This window comes from Theropithecus gelada, chromosome 13 (assembly GCF_003255815.1).
Source record: "Theropithecus gelada isolate Dixy chromosome 13, Tgel_1.0, whole genome shotgun sequence".
Classification (NCBI taxonomy): domain Eukaryota; kingdom Metazoa; phylum Chordata; class Mammalia; order Primates; family Cercopithecidae; genus Theropithecus; species Theropithecus gelada.
This window is the reverse complement of record NC_037681.1, coordinates 86,336,812-86,351,212: the sequence shown is the minus strand read 5'-3', so window position 1 is coordinate 86,351,212 and position 14,401 is coordinate 86,336,812. Positions and strand designations below refer to the sequence as shown.

The 14,401-nt window shown below is 45.9% G+C and overlaps 1 pseudogene; it reads right to left on the bottom strand.

Moving 5' to 3' along the window:
* Positions 1-1,348: 1,348 nt before the first annotated feature.
* Positions 1,349-12,689, bottom strand: LOC112604504 (annotated as a pseudogene).
* Positions 12,690-14,401: the final 1,712 nt, after the last annotated feature.

The following is a 14,401-nucleotide window of genomic DNA, read 5'->3' as shown; positions in this document are numbered from 1 at the left end:
CTGGAAGTTTCTCCTTTATCCATCATCCTCTTGACCACATCTGAAATGGGCCTTGGAGGGCACACACAATCTCCTTTCACACACTCTTCCTGCTAATGCAGTCTCTGGAACACAGGCATTACTCTACAGAATGCTGCTCACAGGTTTTTTTGTTTCCAATATGATTCCCTCAAAATTTTAGTAGGCTTCCAGTTTATCTGTTTCCATGTGTGAAAAACCACAGATAACAATGTCATCTAGACACAGCTTTTAAGCCTAAAGTCTCAGGCTTTTTACTTACTGGCCAGTGTTTGGCCACACCTGTCTCTCTCTCTTAACATAGTAGCTACTGAAACAAAAGGTTTGGTAAGATTTGATTTTTGCAACCAGCTAAGCTGATTCCCATGATGGCAGAGAACTCGTAAAGTAAGTTGCTTGAAGAGGGTTTGGGGCCACAGTGCTACATGTTAGCGAGGCTGTCATTTTGCAGCCACCTCTTGGGGCAGGTTCAAGTTGGGGTACAGACACAGTCAGCTTAATTAACACTTCAAACACCTCCAAATTGCTAGACTCCCAGTCAAGTTAGAGTGCAGGCTGCATCCCAGAGTGCCTCCCTTAGCAAAGTGACATTTCCTTCCACATCCACTTGTAGACTAGCTCTCAGCTGAATTCAACTCTCTCCTGTAGGACTTTGCTAAAAGCAGCAAAAAGCTGCCTGACCACCAATATTCTGGGCTTTTTCTACCATTTTCACTAACACATGGTCTGCCTTTTGAGGTGTAGCAGATGCAATTTTACCCAATGTTTTTTGCTACCATCTAATGGGGATGACCTTCTTCCTATTCTGCAACATCTATGTTTCTGCAGCCTATCACCTTCCCAAGCTAATGCTTAGCACTCCATTTCAAGACAAAATTCTGAATTACTTAGTATTAGGTTCAGTTGTGTCAGACAACCCATAACAATAGTGGATTTGCTTGTGGGTTGTTTGTTTGTTTGTTTGTTTGTTTTGAGATGGAGTCTCGGTCTGTGGCCCAGGTTGGAGTGCAGTGGTGCAATCCCAGCTCACTGCAACCTCTGCCTCCCGGGTTCAAGCAATTCTCCTGCCTCAGCCTCCCAAGTAGCTGGGACTACAGGAGCACTATGCTGCCACACCCACCTAATTTTTTTGTATTTTTAGTAGAGACGGGGTTTCACTGTGTTAGCCAGGATGGTCTCAATCCCCTGACCTCATGATCCACCCGCCTCAGCCTCCCAAAGTGCTGGGATTACAGGCATCAGCCACTGTGCCTGGCTTTTTTTTTTTTTTTTTACCTCTGAACTTTTCATTGGCCTCCTGCTGCCCAAAGGGTCCCCTGGTTCTGCTGACTTAATGTCTCAGAACTTTGGTGTTGTTGGTCTCAGACCCCACTTTGCCATCCACCATCCAGCAGGTGGTGGTCTTTTGGATGGTTTGCATGGAGTTGCTACTGTCCAGGGCATCACCAAGATTGAAGTCCTTGCCATCTTCCAGCAGGTGGTGGTAGATGGCAATCACAGCCTCCAGCTTGACCTTGATGCTCAGCAGGGCCTCGTACTTCTAGGCGTGGCACTGTTGCCCCGGCCCAGGTCTGTGCCAGCTCTGACTCCAGGTGCAGCAGGATCCTGTTGAACTGCTCCATCTGCAGGGAGTAGCAGGCCTCCACCTTCCTCAGGCCGTTCTCCAAGCTGGCCTTCAGATTTCTCATGGAGACCAGGTTGATCTCCAAGCAGCTCCGTGAGTGTCATCTCAGAAGCTCCAACCTTGGTGGACTGCATGGTGACTACTGTGATGCTCTCCTCAATCTGCTGAGACCAGTACTTGTCCAGCTCCTCTTGGCTCTTCTGAGCCAGCTCACCATATTGGGCCTGGATGTCTGCCATGATCTTGGCGAGGTCCTGAGATTTGGGGACATCTACCTCCACAGTCAACCCAGAGTTGGCAATCTGGGCTTGTAGGCCTTTTATTTCCCCTTCTTGGTTCTTCTTCATGAAGAGCAGCTCCTCCTTGAGAGCCTCGATCTCTGTCTCCAGCTGTAGCCGAGTGACACTGGTGTCATCAATGACCTTGCAGAGCCCATGGATGTTGCTCTCCACAGACTGGCGCATGGCCAGTCTCTGACCTGGTCTCCCTTCTTCTCCAGGTGCTCCCAGATTTTGCTCTCCAGCTTCTTATTCTTGGTCTCCAGGCTCCTCACTCTGTCTAGGTAGGAGGCCAGGCGGTTATTCAGGCTTTGCATGGTCTCCTTCTTGTTCTGGATGTCTCCCATCCTGCCAGACCCCCGGCCATCCCCACAGCCAGGGCCCCAGACCCCATGCCACCCCGGAAACTGGTGGAGGGGGACACAGAGATCTGGGAACCAGAGCCCCCAACACCTGCATAGACGCTGGCCACGCTGCTGACGGGCCGGGTGTCTTAGCTGGGTGCCTGGACAGAGCCCAGGGACCAGTAGTTGGTGGAGAAGGTGAAGCGAGTGGTGAAGCTCATGCTGTCCGGTGGGGGGAGAGAGAGAGGGGACAGGACTCAGGCTTTACCAATGATGAACAGTGGGTTTTAAAAGATGGAAGTTTTTTTCTCTCACACATGCACGTTTCAGTAGTCAGTGTGTGTATGACTCATCAGGGGCCCAGGCTGCTTCCTGCCTACTGCCCGACCTCCTCAACATGCTGCTCCCACTTCTGCAAGCAAGATCTCAGCCAACTGCCTTCCATCCAGTGGAAAAGCGGGTTGAGGAGAAGGCCATGCCATCTCCTTTTGAAGATATTTCCTGGAAGTTGCCTACACTGCATGTACCCAATATGCCATTGATCAGAATTTAGTACCATGACAATGGGACTCCACACGCCATTGATCAGAGTTTAGTCCCATGGTGGTTAGCTGCTAGGGAAACTGAGAAATGTTGTCTTTATTCTGAAAAGCCATGTTTGCAGATGAAACTCACTCTATCATTGTAGGAAAACAAATGGAAAAAACATTGGGGGACAACTAGTGTTTTCTGCCAAAGTGGTATTTCCCCTCACCTCAAACCTGGTGGAATGAGCTTCTGGGAGACAAAATCAAGCTTGTTCAAGGTCCCCTGAAGTCTGTGGGGTACCGGAGGGTGGTGCCAGAACGCTGGATGAATGAGCCTAAAGGGAAAGGGTGGGTACCAGGGCTGAAAGCAGAGAGAGGAGAGGAGGGCCTGCATGACTGAGGGAGAGCTGGCCTGGCACCCTCTTAAGGGACTTTGTCTAAGATGGCCTCCTGGGGGCCACTGGGACACAGCAGAGTCTCCCTGTGTGAGTCGTCAGATCACTGGAAAACCAAAGAAACTGCAGAGAAGAGACTCCCAGAGAGGAAAGGCAATCTCCGAAGAATACACAAATTTTTGCTTCTGTCCCCAAAGCAAATCAACTTCAAACTTCTCCCACAGCCAGAATAAGCCATGTCAGGTGGCACTGATGCCAGTCACATGAGACTCTCCCAGCCATTAGCTGTCCTCCCCTCCCGCCCACCCCAACCTCAGAGCAGTCAGCAACATCGGTGAGCAAGCTGGCTAGGAGGAAAACACTCGTAAGGTCAGGTGAGAAGTCAAGGCTTCTCAAGCCTTCCTCCCTAACTCAGAATTGTAGGCCAGAGAAAGAGACCAGGAGAGCTTTTCATTTTAAATAAAATTGGAATTTTTCATGATTTATCTAGAATTGCACATTTCATTTCTGTGGTTCTCAACCCTGGCTATCCATCTGGAATTCCTGGGAAGGTTTAAAAATACTGCCGGGCACGGTGGCTCAAGCCTGTAATCCCAGCACTTTGGGAGGCCGAGACGGGCGGATCAGGAGATCGAGACCATCCTGGCTCACACAGTGAAACCCCGTCTCTACTAAAAAAATACAAAAAACTAGCCGGGCGAGGTGGTGGGCACCTGTAGTCCCAGCTACTCAGGAGGCTGAGGCAGGAGAATGGCGTAAACCCAGGAGGCGGAGCTTGCAGTGAGCTGAGATCCGGCCACAGCACTCCAGCCTGGGTGACAGAGCAAGACTCCATCTCAAAAAAAAAAAAAAAAAAAATACTGATGTCTGGGCTTCATCCTCGAAGATTCTTTTTTTTTTTTTTTTTCATCACCGAAGATTCTTATTTCACTAGTCTTGGGAGTAGCCTGGGCATCAATATTTTTTAAGAGCTGCCCGGGCAATTCTGATGGGCCGGGTTGAAAACCACTGTGATAATATTGAATTAAGAACATTTTTGCAAACAAAAGATCCTGGAGTAGCCAGAAAAGTGATGGAACTTTCTCTAGATCTGACCCAAGGAATGGAGAGCTAACCCCACAATCCAGGCTTAGACGGAAAGGATGACAACATTTTACAACTGCATCTGCAGGAGTCCTCACTTTCAATCTAACAGTTATATAAATCCTACTTCTTCAAAATCAGAAGCCTCTTCAGGGCAAAGGCCATGACAGGATTCTATGGACTTGCTACATTCATGGCAAGAGTTTAGTATATGCTTGTTGTCCTGTTGTTAATCTCTGACCTCCATGCTGGGATAAATCAAAGTGTCCTTTCTGATGCACTAAAGGCAAACTAAGGTGACTCCAAGAGAACCTTACATTGTCCCACATTTAAGCAAATTGTTGTCGCACTAACATAAGGAAAGGTCTTCCAGAAGGCTAAAATTACCAACATTGCATTGCAGATTTAAGGAGTAGGCTTAGTGTCTGGGAATGCTTGAAACCTACCCAGTTTAGTGAAGCTGATCCGGTTGATTAAGTCAGAGCTTACCCCTCCATCTCTGTCTCATTCCCACATCTCCTAACCTGATGCAGAGGACAGTCTTACTGTTCACACCATCACCACGACCACCATCCTCAGTCATGGGGAATCCTGCCCCACTAAAACAGTCAAGGCACAATGACAGAATGCAGGAAAAAGCCAAAACCTTGAAAAACCACCAGCTGACCTCCAGGAATAGCTTAGTCAGCCAACCCAAAAATGTCACATCCCAAAGTAGACGCCTCCAGCAACAGGATTCCACCAGAGATGCTTCTCGAAATGTTCCTGATTCCCCCAAGCTCATGTTTATTGTACAACTCCATCAAACAGACAGGGGCTGATTGCCTAATGCATCGTGCGCCAAGACTCGACACTTGAGAAATCACCTTTTCCTGTGGGTGGATCCTGAAGCTTGGTATCAAGACAGCCTCCTTTCCATAACCTAAAAAGGAAAAGCAAATACTTTGAAGTATGTGCTAGTATGAGAACTGGCCTTCTCCATCACTACCTGCTGTCTTTTGTCTGATTCAAGGACTTTTTTTTACCTAGAAATAAAATGGACTCCACCATGAGCCCAAACCCAGACAGAAGTCTGCTTAAACTGCATTTGGTGAAAAGAGGCTTCTAATCCCAACATATTTTTCTAGACTTTTTCTAGCAGAGAGAAGCCCCCACATGAAAGGTAAGTTCAACCAGAGATGAAGTCCCTTGTTCATTCAGACACAAAAAGCATCACCCTGTTGCCCTCCCCCTGCAACACTATGTCATCCTCAGGAAAGTCAGTTAACTTCTAGAGGGATCCATTTTAAAAGCTCCCCGTGATACTTGCAGTGCTGTCTGCAATGTCCATATTTTACCCTTTAGAAGCCCCACCTGCCGTGCGTTCTATCCTGGGTAGTTCCAACAGCACCAAGCCATGAGCCCCTGTCTTTGGTTTTAATCAGGTATTAAACACTGGAACGTTAGATAAGCGAAGCATTTGATGATGACGATAACGAGTGGCCCATTAAAGGTAATTTTTTTTAAGTTAATGAGTTCTCCCCAAAGAACAGAGCCACGTACTGTACTGAAAAATGTCCGTAGGACGTACTGCACTTTCTTGTTATTTATTTAACTTTATGTGGATGCCATAAAACTTCTTTATTTGCTTTCAGTTAGCCCATAGGTTTTGACAAGATAAATTTTTATTTAGGTCTTTGCCCAGCTACAATCAGAAACAGGAGACTCACTTTCCAAAGCCAGGCTGATAGATGGATTAATCAAAGTACTCCCCACCCTCCTTTCCTTCCAGCAACCACAGGGATCCACAGACGGAGTTTTTCCTTAATTAAAGAAACTCAGCAACAAGGTGATTTATCGATGATGAATCTGGCAGGCCTTTTCATTGTGCGGTTACTTTTGGCCACTGTTTGAAATTTACCAACATAAATAAAGCCTCTCCATGACTAAACAAAGTTAAAGTAGCAATAAATTGAGCCTGCCATGTACTCTGGGCTAGATCTGAAGTCAACATAAATACCAGAATGCTTTGGCTGTGACACACTTGACACGATGACATCATGCACTTCCCAACAGATACAGCCCAGCCCAAGCCAAAGCGAAAGCCTAATACAATTCCCCTAAATGAATCAAATTGCAGCGGTCTAGACTCGGCTGCGCTGAGTATTCAACTTCCTTGTTCTCCGCTGTCGAGCGGTCACATTAAAAAATAATCTATATGCTGATCTAAATTTTGCTTTTTCTGCATGATTAAATTTTGGCAGGAGTAAATCTCTGTTATTCTCACTCCCCAGGAATGTTTGGAAAGTTACTAAAAATTCAGGATTTATCAGCTTAAGGTCCACCTGCTGTGATGGGATCCTGTAGCCGGCCTGCTGCTACCCTCAGCGGGAGACAGGACACTGAGTGTTCATACAGGAAGGGGGGGTGAAACTCTGCTCACTTCACAGAATGGCTCAACACTGGCTTCCCTCCCAAGGGACTTGCTCTGCCCACATCTAGCAACAGGCTGTCATGCAAGCCTTCATGAAACAAGAAAGTCAGCTAAACAGGGGCTCAACGCCCCCCAGCCCTGTTACTACTAAGAGATGAAAGGGGGGAAGAAACCTTTCAGAACACACATGCAGGACAGCGAATTAAAAATGGAGAAAATCTAATAACTAATTGGTGAAACCATAAAAGCTGCCATAAAAGACATTTTCCTTAAACTACTTTACACAGGGCTGTATAATTTTATGTCACTTTTTATTTATGTTGCCGTAATGAAAGCTGCTCTGGGAGCTGAGGAGCTTGGGAAGAAAGAAATTGAACTACTTTTAAAAAGGAGGGGAGAAGTCCATTTACAGGGCTTCGAACAAGATTCCTTTTGAAATATAGTGGGATTGGGGAGGAGAACCTATTTACTTCTAAAAGCCTCCAAGCAAAAATGTTTGCAACGAATAACTTTCTTCCACCAATATTCTCTCTACCCCGAAGGACTTAATTACTTACCATTCATAAAGTGGGTTTGATAGTATTTCACAAAACAAGGGCTGGGCATGGTGGCCCATGCCTGTAATCCCAGCACTTTGGGAGGCCAAAGCAGGCAGATCACTTGAGGTCAGGAATTTGAAACCAGCCTGGCCAACATGGCCAAACCCCGAATTCACTAAAAATACAAAAATTAGCCAGGCGTGGTGGTGCACGCCTGTAGTCCCAGATATTCAGGAAGCTGAGGCATAAGAATTGCTTAAAACCGGGAGGTGGAGCCTGCAGTGAGCCAAGATTGCACCACTGCACTCCAGCCTGGGTGACAGAGTAAGACCCTGTCTCAAAAAAATAAAATAAAATAAATTAAATAAAGATAGTATTTCACAAAACTAGGATGTGAGCTAGATAGACCAATGCTACTTAGACTCATCTGTGAAACCAGGCTTTTCTTGTGTACAACAGATAAAGAAGCAAGCTCTGAGCATCTAAAAGGATTCCTATAAAAATGAACCCCACTTTGGCAAGGTATGGATGCATTTACAAAGCTCCATAGGACTTTACAATGCCATATTCAAGGATTCTAGATAGGTGCTGTTTATTATGACCCAGCAGATCAGACAAGTTCTTTTCCCTTATTTGTATATGATGATTCAGGGAATGTTACACCATTGAGAAAAACAGAATAAGGTGTAATATAGAAAACCTTGAATAAATTATAAATAAGAGAAATTTAGAATAGTGTATGTTCCCATGGAGAGGCATGAGGGGGCTTTTGGGGTGCTGATGATGTTCTGTTTCTTAATCTGGGGCCAGTTGCTACAATGTATTGGGTTTGTTAAAACTCACTGTATGCTTATTATATGTGCTGTCTTATCTATGCACATTATACTTTAATACAAAGCTTTTTAAAGTGACATATGTTCAGATGAATCCCTTTAAAAAGCTGCAAAGAGTGAGTAACACACATACAAAAACACAGAAGTGTGCTATGATTTTCCCAGAGAAAACGTAGATCACCCCTTAAAATGCAGGGGCCCTCTGAACTCTGGCTAACTTTCAAAGCAAGATGAGGTTGTTTTTAGAAACAATTCCCTTCTATTAACAATGAAATCCAATTCAGCCTCGAATATTAGAAAGTGAAACATATATACAACTCCGAGGGACTGCTGAAGTATCAAACAGATAGGGCATTATTTAGGGAGGCTCAACAGTCAAGGCCACTTTACACCATTACGGACCAGACTAAACAAACCTGACCCGCAGGGTGACCCTCCCAGGATCCCAAAAGATTGGAAACTCCGAAAAGGCAGCCCTGACCAGACTTTACAGCCTGGTAATGGCATGCAAACGACACTCCGTCTCTGTCGCGCAGCCAAAGGTTGGTGTTGTATATGAGAGCAATTTCCTCAAGAATTCAGAGGAAAATGTGATACTTTCCCTTTTATGTATGGGACTCATACCAGCAAGTGGATTTACTCGTCGGGGACACCCAAACCTCCTGATGAATGCCCCATCATATCATTCCGCCCAATCAGTGGGTGGTGGCAGGGATGTCAGATGCAGGAGAAGGGGAGAGCCCACTCGTGCAGAACAGGAAAAGCCTCATTTGCAGGATGTTTTAAATGCTGAAACCATGTGTAGGGAAACACCATTGAGATTCACAGTCTTCCCTGGGAGGCAGGTTTCTCTCTGTGTGTGTGTGTGTGTGTGTGTGTGTGTGTGTGTATGTGTGTGTGTGTGTGTTTCTGTGTCCCCCTCGCTGTCCTCAACACAGGCAATTCTTGCTGGCTTGGCTCCGAGCACCGAGATCCAGCCTGCGTTTGTAATTCATTCTTGTTCACCTAGAAAATGTTGGCAGTGGGTGGCCCTGAGTCCAGCTTCATCAAGGGCCTGTTTTCACATGTTCCTCTGTCTTGTGGGGAACTAGTTCCCCCACACAGCCCTCAACAAGCAGTTGGCTGGGGAAAAGAATGTGTTTGCTAGGGGGTTGGGGGGAGGCTGCAGAGGGGGTGGGTGGTGAGCTGGGAGGGAAAAAAGGCGGGGGAAGAAAAGGAAAATACAGAAAAAACAGAAGCTATGACCATATGCTCTGATGAGGAGGATAAACTTTGGGGACAACTTCAAATTCAAGGATCACCATGATTTATCCAGAAACTTACTTTCCTCACTTTTTTTCCCCACAGAACAGGTCCGGAGCCTGGATCCTCATTACACATCTCGAACTGCTCCTTAGAGCCCTCTCGAGCCTGTAGAGAAGGCAGTGTGTCCCAGCCTCCGGACTTTCAGAACATCTTCTCTGACCTACTCAAACGCAGATCCCTTTCAGGACCATCAATGACATATCCCAGGCCCTCATTCCTCTTCAAGAGCAAACTGTCTGGGGATCACAAGAAAGGTACATTAACCCCATACTGGGAATTTAAAGGCCATTCACAACCTCTTTTAGAAATCCTCTTTACCCCTCTATGATAGAACACAGCATTTGGCTTTGATCCATCATATTTTTCAGATGACTGTTGGCCCCATGTAAGTTCCAATGAGACATTCCTTTCAGCGTGGACCACAGCACGTTGCTGGCATTCCACAGGACAAGCCCTCGTTTTCAGGTGGTTCACAAGCTCTGTGCTGGAGGTGGCAAATGCATATTATGTGTGTTGGGAAGCATGTGCATCTTGACTTTTTCCTTCCTTAAAACAATGATCCTGCTTTCAAAAGATAAAAAGAAAGTCAATGTGGCTACCGGATGAAGTGTAGACCTAGCCTGGCAGTGAAGAGGAAGCAGCCATCAGAAACACCTGCAGAACAGTGGTGTCCTCTCTGCCCTGGACAGAGAGGAGGGCACTGGCTCAAAGTAGCCCAGGCATTAAACACACAGCCTAGGCTCAAGATAACCAAGGCCTCCCACGGGGCAGAGCCACCAGGAAGCTGGGAGCTTCATTCACCTCCCAAAACGGAGAGCAAGTTCCTTCCCCCTAAGCACCAACAAGCTTGAGCAGTTCCCCGCACCAGTTTCTGTATCCATCCCACCAGAAACCAGACACGAGGCAGGGAGGCCCAACCACCAGCCCAGGGGCCCCGTATCCTGCCGCCAGTCATCTCCCCTTTCATCTCTGTGAGAGTCACCTCCCAGGTGACCCCTGGCCCCACTCAAGTTTAAACGAGGCGAGGTGTTACTTTCAGCCCATACCCACAGCACATTTCGGTCCTCCCGTTCAAGGGGCCTCAGCCTCCACCCCCTACCTTCCTCTGCCCTTTAATCCCCTCTTGGGGAATTCAGTTATGCATATAGCTTGAAATGGGGACCACAGGCTGGGCCTCTACAAGCTGCTAATTGAAAACCTTGTCAGAAGTGGGAGGAAGAGGCAGAGGGGGAAAAACAACAACCCTTGACAGGACCCCACTCTCGTATTATGAACAGCAGCACGCCCTCCCAGAAGGGCGGTCCCTGCTCCACCTCGGCTGCATGGGAGGCCTTCCTCCCGGGCTGGAGGACTGAGTCTGTGGTAGACGCTGCCTACCACATGGGAAAGGATGCAGCTAAGGGGCCTCCAGCCCCTGCCTGACCCTGGGGCTGCCTTGCTTTCTGAGCATGCTGTTCCTGCTGCTTCTGGGGACAGGCTGCCTGGGTCAAGGCCTGGCTCCACTACTCTCAGCTGTGTGATCTTGGGCAAGCGACTCAACCTTTCTGAGCCTCAGTTTCTTCCCCTATGAAATGTGGATGAGAATTGTACCTATTTCAGAGGGTCACTGTGAGGATTAAATGCAATTATACATATAAACACTTCATACAGTGCCTGATACAGTATTCATAACTTTTAATGTTTTATTCTTGTTTATAACAATGAGAATTCTTGATCTTACCAAATTGGAGAACAGCTGGGGAGAGGGAGCTGAGGTTGTCATTCTATTTCCATTTCATAAGTAAATCTGGTAGCAGATTTACCTGGTACCGTAACTAAATCTGGAAGCCTTTAAATGAAAACAGATAAGGATGCATGTTTGTGTGAAGGTGGGGAGAGGAGGGTGGTAAGACTTCAGTGGAGGGAAGAATACAAAGAGAATAGGGGAAGGAAAGCAATGAATCAGCCAAGGTTTTTCAATCATCTATTGTATAACAGGCACATTTTCAGTGCTTTCATGACATGTCTGCACAATGCTATAAGGTAGTTATGATCACTCCTATTTTCCACTAAAAATTTGAGGCTCAGAAAATGCTTGGCTCCTAAATGTGGCACTGAATTGGCTTTGAATCCCAAAACCCCTATCCAGGCTCCACCTCCCACATGCTGTGCAATGGGGGCTCCTTCCTGCCTTTTAAAAGGGGCAAGAAATCCTCAGATGGTGGCATTTATCCAGTTTTCAGGAATTAGACACGTTTTTCTAATACTACATTTACAGAAGGTTCAGATTGGAATATGGGCACCTCTGGTGTGAAAGGTCTTGATCACCTTTTTTTTTTTTTTTTTTTTTTTTGAGACAGGGTCTCCCTCTGTTGCCCAGGCTGAAGTGGGCTCACTGCAACCTCCGTCTCCTGGGTTCAAGTGATTATCCTACCTCAGCCTCCCCAGTAGCTGGGATTACAGGCACGCACCACCACAGCCCAGCTAATTTTTGTATTTTTAGTAGAGACAGGGTTTCATCATATTGGTCAGGCTGGTTTCGAACTTCTCACCTCAGGTGATCCACCCACCTCAGCCTCCCAAAGTGCTGGGATTACAGGCTTGAACCACCATGCCTGGCCTTGATCACCTTCTTTATTCAGAACAGAAGTTTCTAGTGCAGACTTTCATGCCAACGGTAGGTGGGAATGTGTCTGAAGCAATAAGTGGGAATACTTTAATACTTCCCTGTGAAGAGCTCTGGCTGAGATGTTAACATCCAGGTTAAGAATATAAAAATCAAGCTAAATGAAAACACCATGATTACAATGGCGGTGACTTTATCCAAGGACCTCCAAAATCACTAGCAATTATGTGGTACGAAGCACCTACATTAGGAAAACGGCAATGATTTTGTATCTACTGATGAGGATAATGACTAATATATTCTGTCAACAGACATGACAGCTGTCTGTACATATTTGGAGGCATGTATTTTTAGAGGCTGTTACTGTATCTCCAGCTATTTTAACTACTAAATTTTGTTGACACCATGCAATCCAGTAACAAGGAGGTTTACGGGGAAAGGTTAAAATTCCTATTTCCAGCCGTTTCTCTTCCTTACATCATTTTTGTTTCATTATTCAATAGGACCCATAAATCTGCCACTCAGATCCCAGACTAAGTGACATGCTACAGGGAAATTGCTAATGTCACTAGGAAACAAAATAAAACTGAACACTGGGTTTACAGCATTCAGCCCTCAAAAGCGTCATTCCTGGCCTGAGATTCATTCTAACACTCACACGCTGACCGGAGAACTTCCGTCCGATGAAGAACCTGGGCTTCATTTCCTCTGCCCCCACTCCCCATTTTCCTAATTGGGGGCTGGGAAGAGAAGGGAGGTGGAGAGATTTGCAAGATGGGCTCTAATTTTAAGACAAAAGCCATCCCATTAAATCTTAACAGATGTTTCCCAAGTTTAGAAGATTAAGAAAGATTTCAGCATCAAAAATCAAAGAAAATACTCCATGACCTTAAAAAAGGATAAAACACAAAGCTCTAACAAACCCAAAGTCCACTTTGACAGCTGTCTCTGACGGAATTGACAAGGTGCTATTGATGTTTGGATTAAACCATGCCTCTGTGATCAAGTACTCAAACATGGGATAAAAGACGAATATATTCTTTAATCCTACCCACTAATTTTGTCTAGGCCCAGAAAAGCAATGAGTACTGAACAAATGTTGAAAGTGGTTTCGCTTCTGTTTATTGACAAAGCTATTTTTATTTCATTAATTTGCCAAGTATCTTATCAGCATTTAAACTAACACAAGGAAATCTATACGAGGTACTGAACTCTCCGTAAACAGATAGCTGCAACTTCCAAAGCCACTAAAGGTAAAATCAATAGAAAATGATTCTAGAAAGTGAGGAAGATGTTACAGGAAAATGTAATAGAAAAATTGTGTTCTGATTTATTTTTCATTTGTCTTTAAAAAAAAAAAAAAAACTATAAGATAGCATTGGGAATTCTAGTTTTCAGCCTGGTGAGTTTTAAAGGAAAAGAAGAAAACCTTTTTTTTTTTAAAGGAAAGGGTGAAGAGGCAATTAAGTCATTAATTACTGTCTTTGTCTAGCGATGTCCAACCCATCAAACTTGGCCTCTTCTGTCTTCATCAAAGGTGCAGCTCACTCTACTTTACAGTAAGTACCTCTTAATAAGACAATCTTATGTTTCAAAAGCTGCACTACGAGGAATTTAGATGAAGATAAATTAAAATAATACTTAGCAGCAGACACCAGAGTTTGACAGCCACACAGAGCCCACAATCACCCAAGGTTATCAAATGAGTAGTGAGAGGTTCAGGATACCAAGACACCACAGGGAAACAGGATGCTCTATGCCAAGGTCAAGGGGGATTGGGATTAGTTGGAGGAGAGACGAAACTGACACTAATTCTAAGAATTGAGGACTGTGATCCACACCTCACTCTAAAGGAGACAAGGAGGGACACAAGTTCTTTGTAGAAGCACCCAGCAAAAACACCAGAATATCCTAAGAAAGTAACTGAGGAGACGGGGTTCCAGGAGAAGAGTTAGATTAGCCTTAAGACCTCTTCAGTGGGAACACTATGGGCTGGCAGGTCGTGGCCCTGCCCTCCTAACTCTTCTGGGTAGCCACTTGGCTACTCTCCCCTGTATGCTCTGAGTTGCCCAGGCCCTGCACTGGCTCCTGCCTTGGAGAATCAGGCACAGTCTGGCTTCCTACAAGAGCAACACCTGACACCAGCACTGACACCTGGTGTCTGCTGCACTGCCTCCCCGTACCCAACCCCAATCCTGCTCCATCCCTTCGACAGCGATGCTCTTCTCCCTTTGTCCTCACTTTGACTCTGACATCCTGGCACCCATCTGCTCTGCCCCCACCTGTGTTAATAGCACGGCAGGTGTTAAGAATGGGGTCCTAGGTCTGCACCACCACAGCTGGGAGGTTTTGCCTTGATAAGGAGGAGGAGGAACGACATGCAAGCTGCAAGAGAAAGATCCAACATGTATGCTCATGAACTTCAAAAGAGCACGAT